Here is a 13,592-nt window from a genome sequence, read left to right as displayed (position 1 = left end):
ATGTTAACGAAAATGTTAATTCACACTTGTCAGATGTTATATCAATGAATATTAAAGGTGGGAACAGCACATAATTTTATATGCACCCAGAGCTAAAGTCAACTCATGGGTTTGATGGACAAGACAGCGGTATTCCCCATAAAAGTCTATAAAACTACCAGCAGCCATCCGGAGGAACGCTGACAATGGGTTGTGATTTGCATTTCACAGATTATACTGGAAAATAAATGTTAAAAATGAAACTCAGAAAAAGAGTTTCCAAAAGTTAAATGTGGTAAATATAACTCCATTTTATACCCGCAGATATACAGCGGCATACAGATACTTTCTATTCAGGTTCAAATGAGCTTGTAAATAAATATAGCTGTTTTTCGAGAAAAACAAAGTATTTTGAGTATTATTTACACAGTAAAGTTCTGACAAAACTTAAAGCCGACAGCAACTATAGGTCAATTTGCTCCCAATACCTAGAAAGTAGTTTCTTAGCTTTGGTTTCTCGCATACATTGTTTTTGTTTTTTTCTCAAAATGAAAAATTTCAATAACAAATTACTACAAAATGACAATTACTTGAATGCCACAAGCAGCACATTTATTCATTCATTTCAAGCCTGCCCATAATGAAGATTGCAATGTAACATTTAGCAAGCCTTTATCTCAGGTAAACGATCTATTTCATAAATAATGATACAGAGAGATCTAATATTAGCATAATTTCCAATACAAATATTTTAAATTACATCTCCACCAGAGTTTAGCCCTCCAGAGCCATTACTCATATCTAAACCAACATGTCCTGTGCTTCATTGTATCTCAAACCAGGACATCTTCTCAGGATATAATATGATTAGAATTGACTGGCTGCAAAATAAAAAAAAAAGCTTGCACATGATGTCAGTTTGAAAACATCCCCGGTACTTGTTTGGTTGTTTTCAATGGAATATTAAATGCATCACAGACCACCACTTGTTCTCACTCATTTTTCATAGCACTATTGGTTTTGTGACAGCATTTGGAGTGAAGGCACGTTGTTAAGATGATTAAGTTAAATAAGTTGAGAGAGTATCAGTTTGCATAACATTATTTGATGTAACTTTTTATTACCACTGTAAAATGAGAATTTATTATACAGACTTCAATCAGCAGGTATATACAAACAAGGAAATATTCCAACATTTTTAGTAACCTTTTCTGATTGAACTAAAAAAAACAACCTGTGTGGATTTTTTTTGCAGCACGAGCGCTCATTCAAGCCCATATTCGTCTCAATATCACAAATGACTTCAAAGAGCACCTGCCACGCAAGATGCTCTTTCTACTGTGCCATAGTAAACCGGCAAATTGTAACTGAAGTGATTCATGAATTTGGTATTGGAAAACTCACCCTGGAATAACAGACCGAAATAAAAGTGAAACACATTTTCAACATGTCCCATTGTCCCTGTAAGATTGCATTGCTTTGCAACAGGCCAGTCATTAATTGGTGACAGTCAATTAATCACAGCTGTTACAGACGGCTGCATCTATTGATCTTGTTCGAGCACTTATTTTTCATCCCTAAATGACACCGATTGCCAGATTTGACCAGCATGTGTAATGGACAGTAAAGAACCAATGACCCGTGTGTCAGTCTTACCACTGGTCGGGATCTGGATCCCCTCCCCCACCTCTTGCAAATAGCATCTTTACCATTTAGCTTCGAAAGGTTTAGACTGCCCTAAGAGCACAGCAGCGAAACAGTGCGCTCTGGTGCTCAGATGACCTTTTCTGTTTAAGGCCTAATCTTTGACAAATGCTTGCTTTAATTAGCCTGATACCCCCTGCCTAGACTGCACCCCCCCTCTCCCTCTCTCTTTATCTTCATCTCTCTATCTCTACTTTTCTCTGTCCTCCCTGACGTGCTTCCTAGAAATTCTCAAACACACATCAATGTGATTCAGGTAGGAATTAAATAACAGTCAGGTAGCCAGAGGTGGGACAATATGTGGGACATCTATTTGAAGTATTGCATTTAAGGGAATTTTGAGAAAAATATGGTGTACATTATATTCAGTTATAACAAAAGAGAAGAACATGTAACATCACTTTTTAGTGTCCTGCCTAACCAGTTCTCATAGTATTGGAATTACAGTATATTACTCATGAAGGCACCAACAGTCTAGTTTTCACAAGGTGATGTTTAAAACACTGTGTCAAATATTTAGTCATAAGCACCCATTTGTTATAATAATGCATAGATAATGTATATCTAATAGTGTATTTCAAATGTAACAAAAGAGAACAAAACACAGAGAAAGAGATAATGTTGGGGAGCGAGTGTGAGAGTAAAGAGATTAGCCGGTGCACATTAGGAGGTTTATGATAACATGCAACGGCAACTGGAGGCCTCATCTATTGATTAGCCACTATCAGAGACAGAGTGTGTTTGTGTGAGAATGGCGGAATGTACTGTATATGCTTCAAATGGGTGTATGTACTGGAAAGTACAAGTCATTTCGACTTTACCATAATGGCTGCAATGGAGAAATTATGTACAAAGTGATATAAAATCGTTAAATAAATATAACTTCCATAAGATGTTGATTAGAAAATAAACTTCTGAAGTCCTCACATTTATCCAGAGACTTCAGCAGATCATGCATCCCTCTCCCACTGCAGTAGCAAACACAAGTAAAATAGATGCATGGCTACAAATCCTTGTTTTATTGGAAAGCGGCCTAATTATTAGGATGTAAGTCAGGCTGTGACTGGAGGGCCGTCTCCTTGATGCAGGCCTGGTTTATATTTATCCCCTCCTCTGCAGCTACAAGCAGCAGCAGTGCCACCATCACTACCAGCAGTGTGTGGCACTTTTATTACATCGCCCACAGGCAGGTTCAGCCCTGTCTCACACACACGCACACACACACAAACACATCCACACAGCCTGCAGGACCAGAAGCCAGTTGAGACCCCTCCACAGCAGAGTTACCCCACATCCCCATGCAGCCCCACATGGGCCCTTGGGACGGTGGAGGGAGGGAGCGGATATTATGGTAATACTATAGCCTGCTGCTCCCTTCCCCTCTCCTGCAGCACAGCTGGGAAGGACCATCATTACAAGTATTGTAGCAATCTGTTTAAGAGGGACACATTGGAGAGGTTGGGTGAAAGGGAGAGGATGAGTGCTGCATACATAGATCACATAAAATATGATTAAAATGTGTGTGAGGGGACCAGGAATAAAATGCAAAACTTGTTATGAACACCTTATATCAAGTCTACTGTCAAAATGGCCAGCTGTAAATCTCTATTTTCCCCTCTTTACTTTTTTATTTTATTAAAGGTTTCTGTGTTGAGCTGGTCATATCTCAAGACATGGGGCCTGTGGCACACAAGGAATAAATAGGACATAAAGTACTTGAATCTCTAATGCCTCATATAGCTTTACCAATCTATATTATATTGTGTCACAAGCTGGAAATCCATTATAAAGTGACCAAAATCAAATGGCCTTGCAATAGTGCAACCACACTGCTCTTATGGTCAAATTACCCTGATTTCATGCAAATATTCTCCAACCAATTATTTTTAGACACAACTGAAATCCAGAAGATATATCTATGAATTATTTATGGTAATTGATAAAAAAAAGCTGTGATGATCAGTGAGAAACTCCCACAACACATGTCTCAATTCTGCTTTAAACACCTGTTTTGCAATAGATTAATGATTATATATCAAGAAAGTCTGATCAGAATAAACAGCCACTATTCTGGTAGCACATTAGTCCTTTGACAGGACGTTCAATCACTCACTGTCGGATTAGGATGCTCAAAGCCATCCATCTACTTGTCTTGTTTAGTGGGAAAAGAGAAGGCAGTGATTCAGAGCCTTCCTCAGACTCCATCACCTTCACAGTATTTTTAGGAAACAGAGATATCAATTACATCCATTTTCCCTCCCTGTGCCCTCCTCCTCTTTCTATTTTCAGCTTAGTTTTGAACAGATAGTTTGATTGATAAAGCGCGGAATCTGTAACAGCATACATATATGCACAGAGGTGAAGGCTTATTAAATATTCTGAAGAAGGACTATTAAAAATGCATATTATCCCATTATTCCTGCTGCCAAATAACTGGAAACTATATATGCCACAAGTCAGAAAAGTCTTGTTCTTGTCTTGACCTGACAGAGGGCACGTGAAGAGGAGAGTTAGGAGAGTGGTCTTTTAAAAACTGCTTCAGTGCACTAATGTCCCTGAAACCTGAACCCTTATTGGATCTGAAGGGCATTATAAGACTTGCATTCTCCAGACCCTCTGTTTAAAGGTGAGTGTAGTAGTATATCTAACATAGTATGTCCAACAGCAGCAATGTGTACAACATCATGTCGGTGGAAACTCAATGATGTTTAATAGGATTGTGAGTTAAAAAAAAAAAAAAAAAACTACTAAAGAGGATGGGTAAAATAAGGTTCAACAAAGACATATGTATCCCCCCCACACACACACCTCCTCACCCATACCACATACACACACACATACCAGGAGGCCTTATTAATTATTTGTAGCCACTTGACTTCATATTGTTCTGCCAGTGGCTTGGTCAAAGATTATAATTACCACTTCCCTGTTTGTATCATTTTCCATCTCCTGTGCTTTTAGTGCAGTATTACTTCTCTTGTCCCTCTCTCTCCCTCTCTTCCTCCCTCTCTCCCGTATACACAAGACCAAAAGTGCAGGCACATCATTTATTGATAAGACAAAAAGAATGTAATGAAATTATCAATGTTCTTGAATTAATTATGAACATGATTAAGAAAGCTAAAATCTCAGGAGCCGGTCTCTCATTACCCATTCACTCTTAGGGATTGCTTTCATTCAGGGAAGGAGAAGCGCAAAAGACTTTAAGCAGAGCCCACTCCAGCTCAGCCATTCTCCCCGTGTGCCTGTCCCCTTGTCTCTGCTGCCGGGCTGATTGACCAGCCCTATCGACAGCCCGGCTGCCAGCCCGCCTGGACGCCTCCACAGCACCCATGCTTGTTACGGTGAGCACCGCTAGCTGCCTCGTGGCCTCTGACGTTTGTGGGTTCCAGCTCTGGGGTATTGACCCTCCTAAAACTACTCAAGGTAAGTGGAACTTCTATTGTTGATTAGTCTTAAACTGCATGTCTGTTGTAATAAATATACATACTGTATATATATATTTTAGTCACAGTGTCAACACTTTTTTTAAATCTTTATTAATTGGAAAAAGAATAGTAATCATTTTAGGTTGCAGTTATACCAGTGTGACAAACATAAATGAACACGTCCTACACGTTATTAGGTTATATTTTCAATTATATTTTTCCTACGTATGATGACAATCTGATTTAAATCTTTCATAATGACTATTTTTGTTGTGGAATTTATGGCAAATATTGATCCCATCTGTATCGCGCAAGTAATTTCTTCTAGTTGATCAGTCTGAATAATTTTGTGATCAGATGAAATGTTAATTGTTATTTGACATTATTCGAAAGAATATACACTACATACCTTTAAATAATAGTTGAAAAAAAATAACAGGCACCTGCAGTTTCCATAATCGCTTCTTAAGAGGTTTCTGGTTTTATTTGATGAATCTCAGCTGAAAGTGTCACCTCTGAACAATATATACAATGCTCATTTTGTAGCATGTAATGTAATTTTTATATGAGAGCAGCAGTGCACGTTAAACTAATCTCAGTGACTATCCATTTATATTCAGTGAGAGCGAGAGAAATGCTCTGCAAGAGCCACATATCTTAGCATCAGTCTATCTTTCTTCTGCTCAGTCACACGGGACAATATATGGGGCATAATCCCAAAAGTATTGGGAGTTTCAAACAAAGTCTCAAACCCACTGTCTCCCTCATAGACTGTATATTCCCACCATCTCTCTTTACAACTGTCTTTCTAGCTTTCTCTAAACGTGCGCACTCAAACACAAGCCTGCGTGCACACACATGCTTAATCATACTGTAAATACAGAAATACAAACCTATGCATTGTATTACCTCCCAAAACAAACAGAATACACACACACCTGCACATAGACATTATAGTGTAGTATCTTTACACCAACATTTACACAATGTTTTGTTTTTTTCACCTTGCCATGATGTTTTTAAAATGAGTCTGAAGTAAAGATGTAAATGGTTATCAATTTGTGGTCAGATACAAGACAACACACATTTGGACCTTTTCCCTTTATTGAAATGTCATTTTGTGTGAAATTGAGTAATACATAGAGCAATTTTTCCTTCTTGAAAACGACTTCATGATTTCTGCTGCAGTATCAAAGCAGGGGAAGATTCACTAGGAGACAGAGAAAACAAGAGAGAAAGAGATCTCAGGGGTTAGTAGCAATCCTCCTGTCCTAGGATTGATCCAAGTATTGGATCGCACATAAAGCTGCAGTTACTGGATATTACCCGGCCTGCAGTGATGGCCTGGATAAGAAGTGCTTACCAAAGAGGATGCTCCTCCAGGGCAGATACGGTTTCCCAGCCCTCTGGGAACAACAACCACATGCCTGCTGCTTGCTCAGGAACTTTCTACCTCATTGAGTAAATCCTGGGGCCTTATCAAGTTACCAACCTACTGAACTGCTAAAAAAAGTGTTTAAACCTTAAATTCACCAATCCGATTTTGAACTGCGTAGGGGCAGGGCAGCAATTAACTTGCACCTGCTTTGCAAAGATAAGAGGGTTGATTATTTGGTTTGTTTGGCTTGTGTTTTATCGGAGGTTCACTTCTGACCAGAATGCAATTTTATAGATTTTTGCTGTGTAAGATTGTAAAGCTTCTGAGTTATTCTTAACAGAATCGTAAAGTTTAGTTTTTGCTTCATGCAGACTTCATCGCAATTAGTCTCGCATAGCCGGACCTTCCTCCACAGCGCCGCGGAGGAGGGTCTGGTTAGTCCACACAGCATTCCGGGATGGGAGAAAAACAAGCTCTGGTTTATTGGATTGTCTTTTAACAAATCACAATCGTCTTGGGCGGCGCTAAGGGCCGGACGAAGCTACAGTGCCGCTGCAAAATAGCCTTGGGAAGGAATTTGTTTTGGTGGAACGTTTGGTCAGAACTTGTTTTAGTCGTGCAACAGAATACTCAGAATCACCAGATAGTCTAGCTAGCTGTCTCAATTTCTCCTGCAGAGATCTGAGGAGCAGTTAACCCTGGTCCCTAAATTCCAACGGAGTTTAAAATGCCAACTCAAAGAAAGCAAAGGCAATAGACATCCGGACGAAAAAAGAGAGACATTTCCGGAAGCTATCCCGGAAGTGGAACATCGTGGATATAAACTACACTGCACTTATCTTGACTAATTATTGTAATTGTTTAAATCCTTTCAAATGGGCATGCTTCAAGAAACTGTCCTCACACGAGTCTTGTCCGTGTTCCCTCTTGTGGTTTTACTTCAGATTTGTAGAGGGGTTAGCTGATTCCAGATCTGTGCCAAGTTGGGCAGCTCTACCCATGAGCATCTGCTGTATGTCTCTCTGTGGTGTTACCCATGAAGCACCTGGCTCATGCCACACGCCAGCAACCAGAGCCCAGATGGCAGCTAAACAGGCTAATTATTTCAACACAAAACTCTGATGTCCCACACCAGCACTGGGGGGGCACTTTGGTGTTCTCCATACTTCTCTCCAGCTCAGCAGAAGAGGATGTCTGTCATGGAGCTATAAAGATGTCAAGTGGGTAATCATGGTCATAGACAGGCCCCGGTACAGTGCTTGGCATCCAGATGTAAAGATGGTAATATTTGGTCTCCTTTAGAGGAACAGAGGCATTTGGCAGAGTAGGATGGTGCGTTGTCTTTGCCCTCGGTGCTCATCGATGCAGATGCATGCTCATTATATTTCAGAGTTGACAGTAACATAACAACGTTTTTCATGCATTGGGTTGGATCCTCTCACGGATATAACCACCATGAAAGAAAAGGCTGGTTCAGACTGTAGACAAGATATCATAGCCATGTAAGAAACTGTTACTGGTTTTTCCAACAACATGAATAAAATATGATACGTACCAGCACTTACACGTAGCATTGTGATGAAAAGGCAGGCTCATGTGTTTTTAGACATTGGCTGGCTGTATGTGTAAGGTATTTAACTCAGTGAGTATTTAACTCATATTTCTTATTCATTCATTCATTTATTCATTCATACAATCAATCAATCAATCACGGTCAGCCTGTCTGTCCCCTGGTGGCCGTACAGCGGTATTGTTGTGGCTCCAGATGACCACCAAACCAGCATCATTCACCTGCCTCCTCCCCAGCACTGCTGTTTAACACTGCTGATTCGTACATTATCTAGGACACAGGGGGAATTACAGCAGCAGTCTCAGCTCATACAGTAAATCTTGTATGTGTCAAGACAGGCTCAGCATTGTTGAATCAGTCTCTAAGAATGTCAGCTGACAGTTGCAAGCTCTGAACTACTACAGCCACGGCGCACGGCAGGCTTTAACCAAATTATTCCTGGTGGTCCTGTAACCTAACAGTATCAACATCTTTATCTGACATCAGAGGCTGCGGTTTCTCCGTACATCTTCTTTGGATTGATGAAGTGTTGCCATTAGGGCCCATCTCCTGCATCCACAGCCGCATCAGAGGAAGAATTGGTTGTGCTTGATAAAGCTGGTACTTAGAACAAGGTGCAGGTCTCACAGCGATAACCTACTGACTCCGGCAGTAAAGACTCCACCAATGGGAGGACGACCTACACCTTGATCTATTGCTTCTTGTCAGAGAAAAGTATTCCTGGCTGCAGCCTGTGTATTTTATATTTTGTATTTTTGTAGCTCTGTGTGCAGGCATGAACAGTGTACCTCCATGGATTGACATGGAAAATGAGTTGAAGATTAGGTAAGAAGCTAAAAAGCCAGGGACCCTTTGGCCTCCAACAAGTCATAAGTGATTTGATGCTCTGGCATTTACACACACCCACAAAACTTGGGACATTAATTCCCCAAGATTTTCCCTGTAAATCCACTCACTATTGTCCAGTGTGCTTTATTGAACATGGTATTCTTTAATTAATTTTCACTTTTAAGGACGGCTTCAAATCTCCAACCCAATTTTGGATTAAAATCTAAGATATACTTGTAAAAACACATCCAAGTCCATCAAAGAGTTTTACTTAAAACTATTGAGGGAAACTTTCACCTCTGGCTGTCTGAAAAGTAAAAAAAAAGTAAAATGTAAGCACTAATTTAGACAGAAGTACAGTCGGTCATGTGCAGAGTGAACTGAAACCTATTGTTGTGTGTTTGAAGACTCATATCAGCTGAAATAAGCAATACAGACTCTAAATTGTCCCAGTACAGTTCTACCTCATCCTTTCACCCTCCTCCTCCTTTTTTCCCTCTCCCTAAAGTGTATCCCATCTGCTTTGGGGACCTCTCCCCAGCATGCAGGAGCAGGATAAGCAGACCATTTCCCTGTCGATACTTTGCTATTAGCCTCTGCAGATCCATATATCACTGAGCTGTAGGCTATGAGCTGGGTGTTCTTCTTATCTGAATGGCCGAGGCTGAGGTTTTTCTCTCTGCCCTGCACTTTGATTTATCCAACCAGTAGGTTAATGAGAGCTGGAGCCTGCCCCTTTACTCTTAGCCTTAGGGGGTAAAAACGTGTGCATGTAAAGGGGTGGAGTGGAGCGACAAGGAGGCTACAGAATGTGCCCTAAAATGATACAAAAATGTCTCCTGTTTTCAAAAGTTAACAGTAAATATAGATGATAAGGAAACAAATGGATACGATCATCTGTATGTGGAACTATTACGTAGTGGTATTCCTAATACACATATTCCTTTTCTTTCAAGATCAACACCACTTATATCTTTTAGATGAATTTAAAGCTAAAGCCACGAAATGTTTGGCTTATCTTAGCAAAAGACTGAAAAGAGGGAAACAGCTAGCCTGCGTCTGTCCAAAGTTAACAATTCAACCTACGAGCACCTCTGGCTCACTACTGAACATGTAAGATTGTTTGTTTAATACATATAAAAGTGTGAAAATGGCAGGTTGTGGGTTTATGGGTGGGTGTGTGTCGGACTATGTCTAGGTAGCAGTATTAAAGGAGAATTCCAGTAAGTCTGTTGTTTGTAAATTTGGAGAGCTGTCAGTCGAGTGAAAAACGAAACCAATCGGTGCAGCCTACACCGTGTAGAGACACGTGCTAGAGTTAGCACCCGACAGGCTTAAACAGGGCAAGTTTTAAACGTGTTTTCAGCCTCTTAACATGTTCAAGATGTCATTAAAAGTGCCTACCCGTGTCAAATGATTACCTCAGAGTGAACACAGTGAATCTGACTGCTGTAGATGTGAAGGAAATGCATGCAGCTGTGCTAATTCAGCTGTTTAGTTCCTGTGTTGAGAGGCAGTTAGAGATCTTAGGGACGGTCTACAAACTGTAACAGAGAAAAAAGATGAAAAAAAATATGTAGGCTATCAATTAAATGATTAAATAAGTAAGTGCCTCTAAACTTACGTCAATTATAACTGCTAGTTGTACTAAAGCACTTACTTTAAAAAAATAAGCATGAGCTTATTTTTGAAAATATGTTTGTGTCTCTATTCAGTGTTGTAGTTTGTAGACGTCCCAAAGCACTCCTTGCAGGATCTACACCAGAACTACACAGAGCTGAATTAGCACAACTTTCATGCATTTCTGTCACATCTAAAGCAGGGAGATTCACTGTGTTCACTTGGAAGGAATCACTGCAAATGGGTAGGCACTTTTAATTACATTTTGATCATGTTTAGAGGCTAAAAACACGGTTAAAACTTGTCCTGTTAAAGCCTGTTGGATGCCAACGCTAGTAGGAGGATAACACGGTGTAGGCAGCACCGATTGGTTTAGTTTTTCTTGCTACTGACAGCACTGCAAATTAACAAACAACAGAGTTATGTGTTGAAATCAACAGTAATTCTCCTTTAAGCTAACTGTCTCCTGGTTGGCTATAGCTTCATATTTAATCGGCAAACATCTGCGCAGTTTGGATCTTCTCGTCTATTTTTCGGTAAGAAAGAGAACGAGTATATTTTTTCAAGATGTCCAACAATTCCAACATATGCAAACATTTACATATCATTATAAAATATTAAGGGTAGACCACAGTAGATCAAGCTTCAAACTTGTGCAATCAAACAAACAAAATTGCCGTATTTTGTGGGTGGAAATCTGGTGAGGGACACTGTTATCTCAAATTTGCTGACTTTACTAGAAATTTCCGTGGGCAAGTGTTGCCTTAAACTGTTAAAAGTTTTTACACAAGGTGAAACCTAACAGGTCAAGTTGTATTAACACAGAGCGGTAAGTTGATGCAGTAGACAAATCAAGTTTACATTAGTAGTCATTATTAAAAAACATTGTGAGTTAAAGCTTTAGTGCAAAACTTTGTTATATTAATGAATGTCAAATGAGTTAATACAAAGCTAATTAAGACTATGAGCTCCATTGCCCAGGAATACTATGACGAACTTCCGGCAAATTTGAGATTTGCTCTGCAAGTCCGTCCGGCCAAGAGGCCAAGCTCATTTCCAATTGTTCCAAATTGAGGCACCAATCACAAAATGACAATAGTGCAGCAACATGCTCGCTGGTTGCTCTGCATACATCATCTCCTTCATTGCTCTGATTGGTTTTAGGTCTATCCAATTGCGCCCAGAGGCATTTGAGTGGCGTCTGTTAGTGACGCCCCTTTAAAAACGGGCTGTAAATGAACCCTTCTCTGTTACAACTGAGAAGGCTCTGGTATCAACCCAGCTATCAGCCCCACACACACTCTCTCTGTATTTCTCAGTATGGCTATGTTCAGAAACTTGTGCCGTCCGGAAACTTTCGCTTGCAGAAAATCAAGTGAAGATAAATCCCCTCTTTTGAAGAGTCCTTTGTTTTTTTTACTGTAATACTCTGTGTCCTTCTGGGCAACGTCGTTACTTAGATTTTCTCGTGGGGGAGAGAGAAACTACGCACTGTAGCTTTAAACATGCAAAGAAACACAACAACTATAAAACATCAGGCTACTTATCACGAGTAGTAGCTAGCACTAGCTCCGAAATTAGCTAGATGATGTTGTGTTTATATGTAAATATTAGTGAGTAAGTAAGTAGTGATTCCCTACTACAAAAGTAATTTGATTGCAGAAATAAAGTTCATTTTTCCTTATATCAGTTTCACTTAAAGACTAATTATTTTTATACATTTAGTCCATACAAACAGAAGTTTGACCACACGCCCAAGGCGCATATTTTCAAATAAGATGAACAGAGTGAATAATTCCTCTTTAGAGACAAAGTTACTGAACTACAATCAGACTGCTTGCCTTTGAAAGCTTTCTTACTGCCCAGGCCCCATCAATCCACATCCCGGGTCTTGGCCATGGTGCAACAATAAATGTAGATAAACATGAAGACTTAATCAACCATACAAAACGAAAACGCAGATTATATGAATGCACACCCAAAATATTAACAGAACATAAATAAAACACACTTTAACTAGGACAGAAACCATTCAGAACATATATTTTCATTCTAGAAGGCCTTGCCCCTCCATGCGTAAACCTAAAGTGCCCACAATATGTTCATTTTCGGGTTCATTATTGTATTTAGAGGTAGAATAGGTTTATGTCATTTAATTTTCTAAAAACAATCAGCAATGTGTTGCACTGCACAGTGCTGCAGCTCCTATTTTCCCCTTGTGTGTTGAGCTCTCTGATTTAGTTACAGAGTGAGACAGCTCACTTCTATTCCATCTTTGATGGAAGCTGCACATGCACAGTAGCTAGGTAAGGACTACTAGCCAGTCAGAAACAGAGTCTGCGTGAGTGCCATGCTAGCAGCGAGGCAAGCATTGTAACGTGATGAAAGTGATGCACATTAGTCATTGAAGTAAAGGCTTCACTCCAATAGAGCTGTTTGGAGCAGTTTGTGAACAGTGTTATATTCTGTAAGATGGTAAGTCCCTTTGTGGGGGGGGGGGGGGGACTTTGGGCTTTTTCACTTTGAGAACCTATAACGTGCACAAAAAAATATATATAACACAATGAAGGAAAGGGAAAAAAGCGTCACATCCTCATCTCTGCTTGACATGATCTGTGCACTGCATACTTAGGCTGATTATTACAAAGAACTAATGTGATTTAGCAATGAAGATAGTTTTTAACAAAAGATGAAATAATAACTAGTGACCACTAAAAAGTTTAATTACAACTAAATCTGGATTTACAGTGGCTGCACAGTAGAGGGGAGTTGGGACATTTCAGATTAAGAAAAAATGTTTTCATGAGCAAAATGTGACATGTGTTTTGTAAATGTTGATAAAAGGAGGTCCTTAAAAGAAATGTGTAGCTTTTGAACACTTACCTAGATCAGAGAGTTGCGTTGTCTGTTACATCAGTGTGTTTATGACCTGCAGATATTTGGCCTCAATCCAAGAAGACACTGTCTAATGAGCAAGCTGTGTCTCTAGCAGCTTCCTCTCAGCAGTCTGCCTGCGCAGTTTGCAGTGTGTGTGTGTGTGTGTGTGTGTGTGTGTGTGTGTGTGTGTGTGTGTGTGTGTGTGTGT

At 39.9% G+C, this 13,592-nt stretch overlaps 1 long non-coding RNA gene across 1 annotated transcript in view; it reads right to left on the bottom strand.

The window, feature by feature from the left end:
* Positions 1-13,108: 13,108 nt before the first annotated feature.
* The window catches only part of LOC117947109, a 23,906-nt gene continuing 23,422 nt past the window's right edge, over positions 13,109-13,592 (bottom strand). The window contains exon 3 of the long non-coding RNA XR_004657157.1: positions 13,109-13,258. This is a non-coding gene — a long non-coding RNA (uncharacterized LOC117947109). The remainder of the gene's footprint in view (positions 13,259-13,592) is intronic.

This window comes from Etheostoma cragini, chromosome 1, assembly GCF_013103735.1.
Source record: "Etheostoma cragini isolate CJK2018 chromosome 1, CSU_Ecrag_1.0, whole genome shotgun sequence".
Taxonomy (NCBI): Eukaryota; Metazoa; Chordata; class Actinopteri; order Perciformes; family Percidae; genus Etheostoma; species Etheostoma cragini.
Note: the sequence above shows the minus strand (reverse complement) of the source record. Positions and strands in the feature narration are given on the sequence as shown.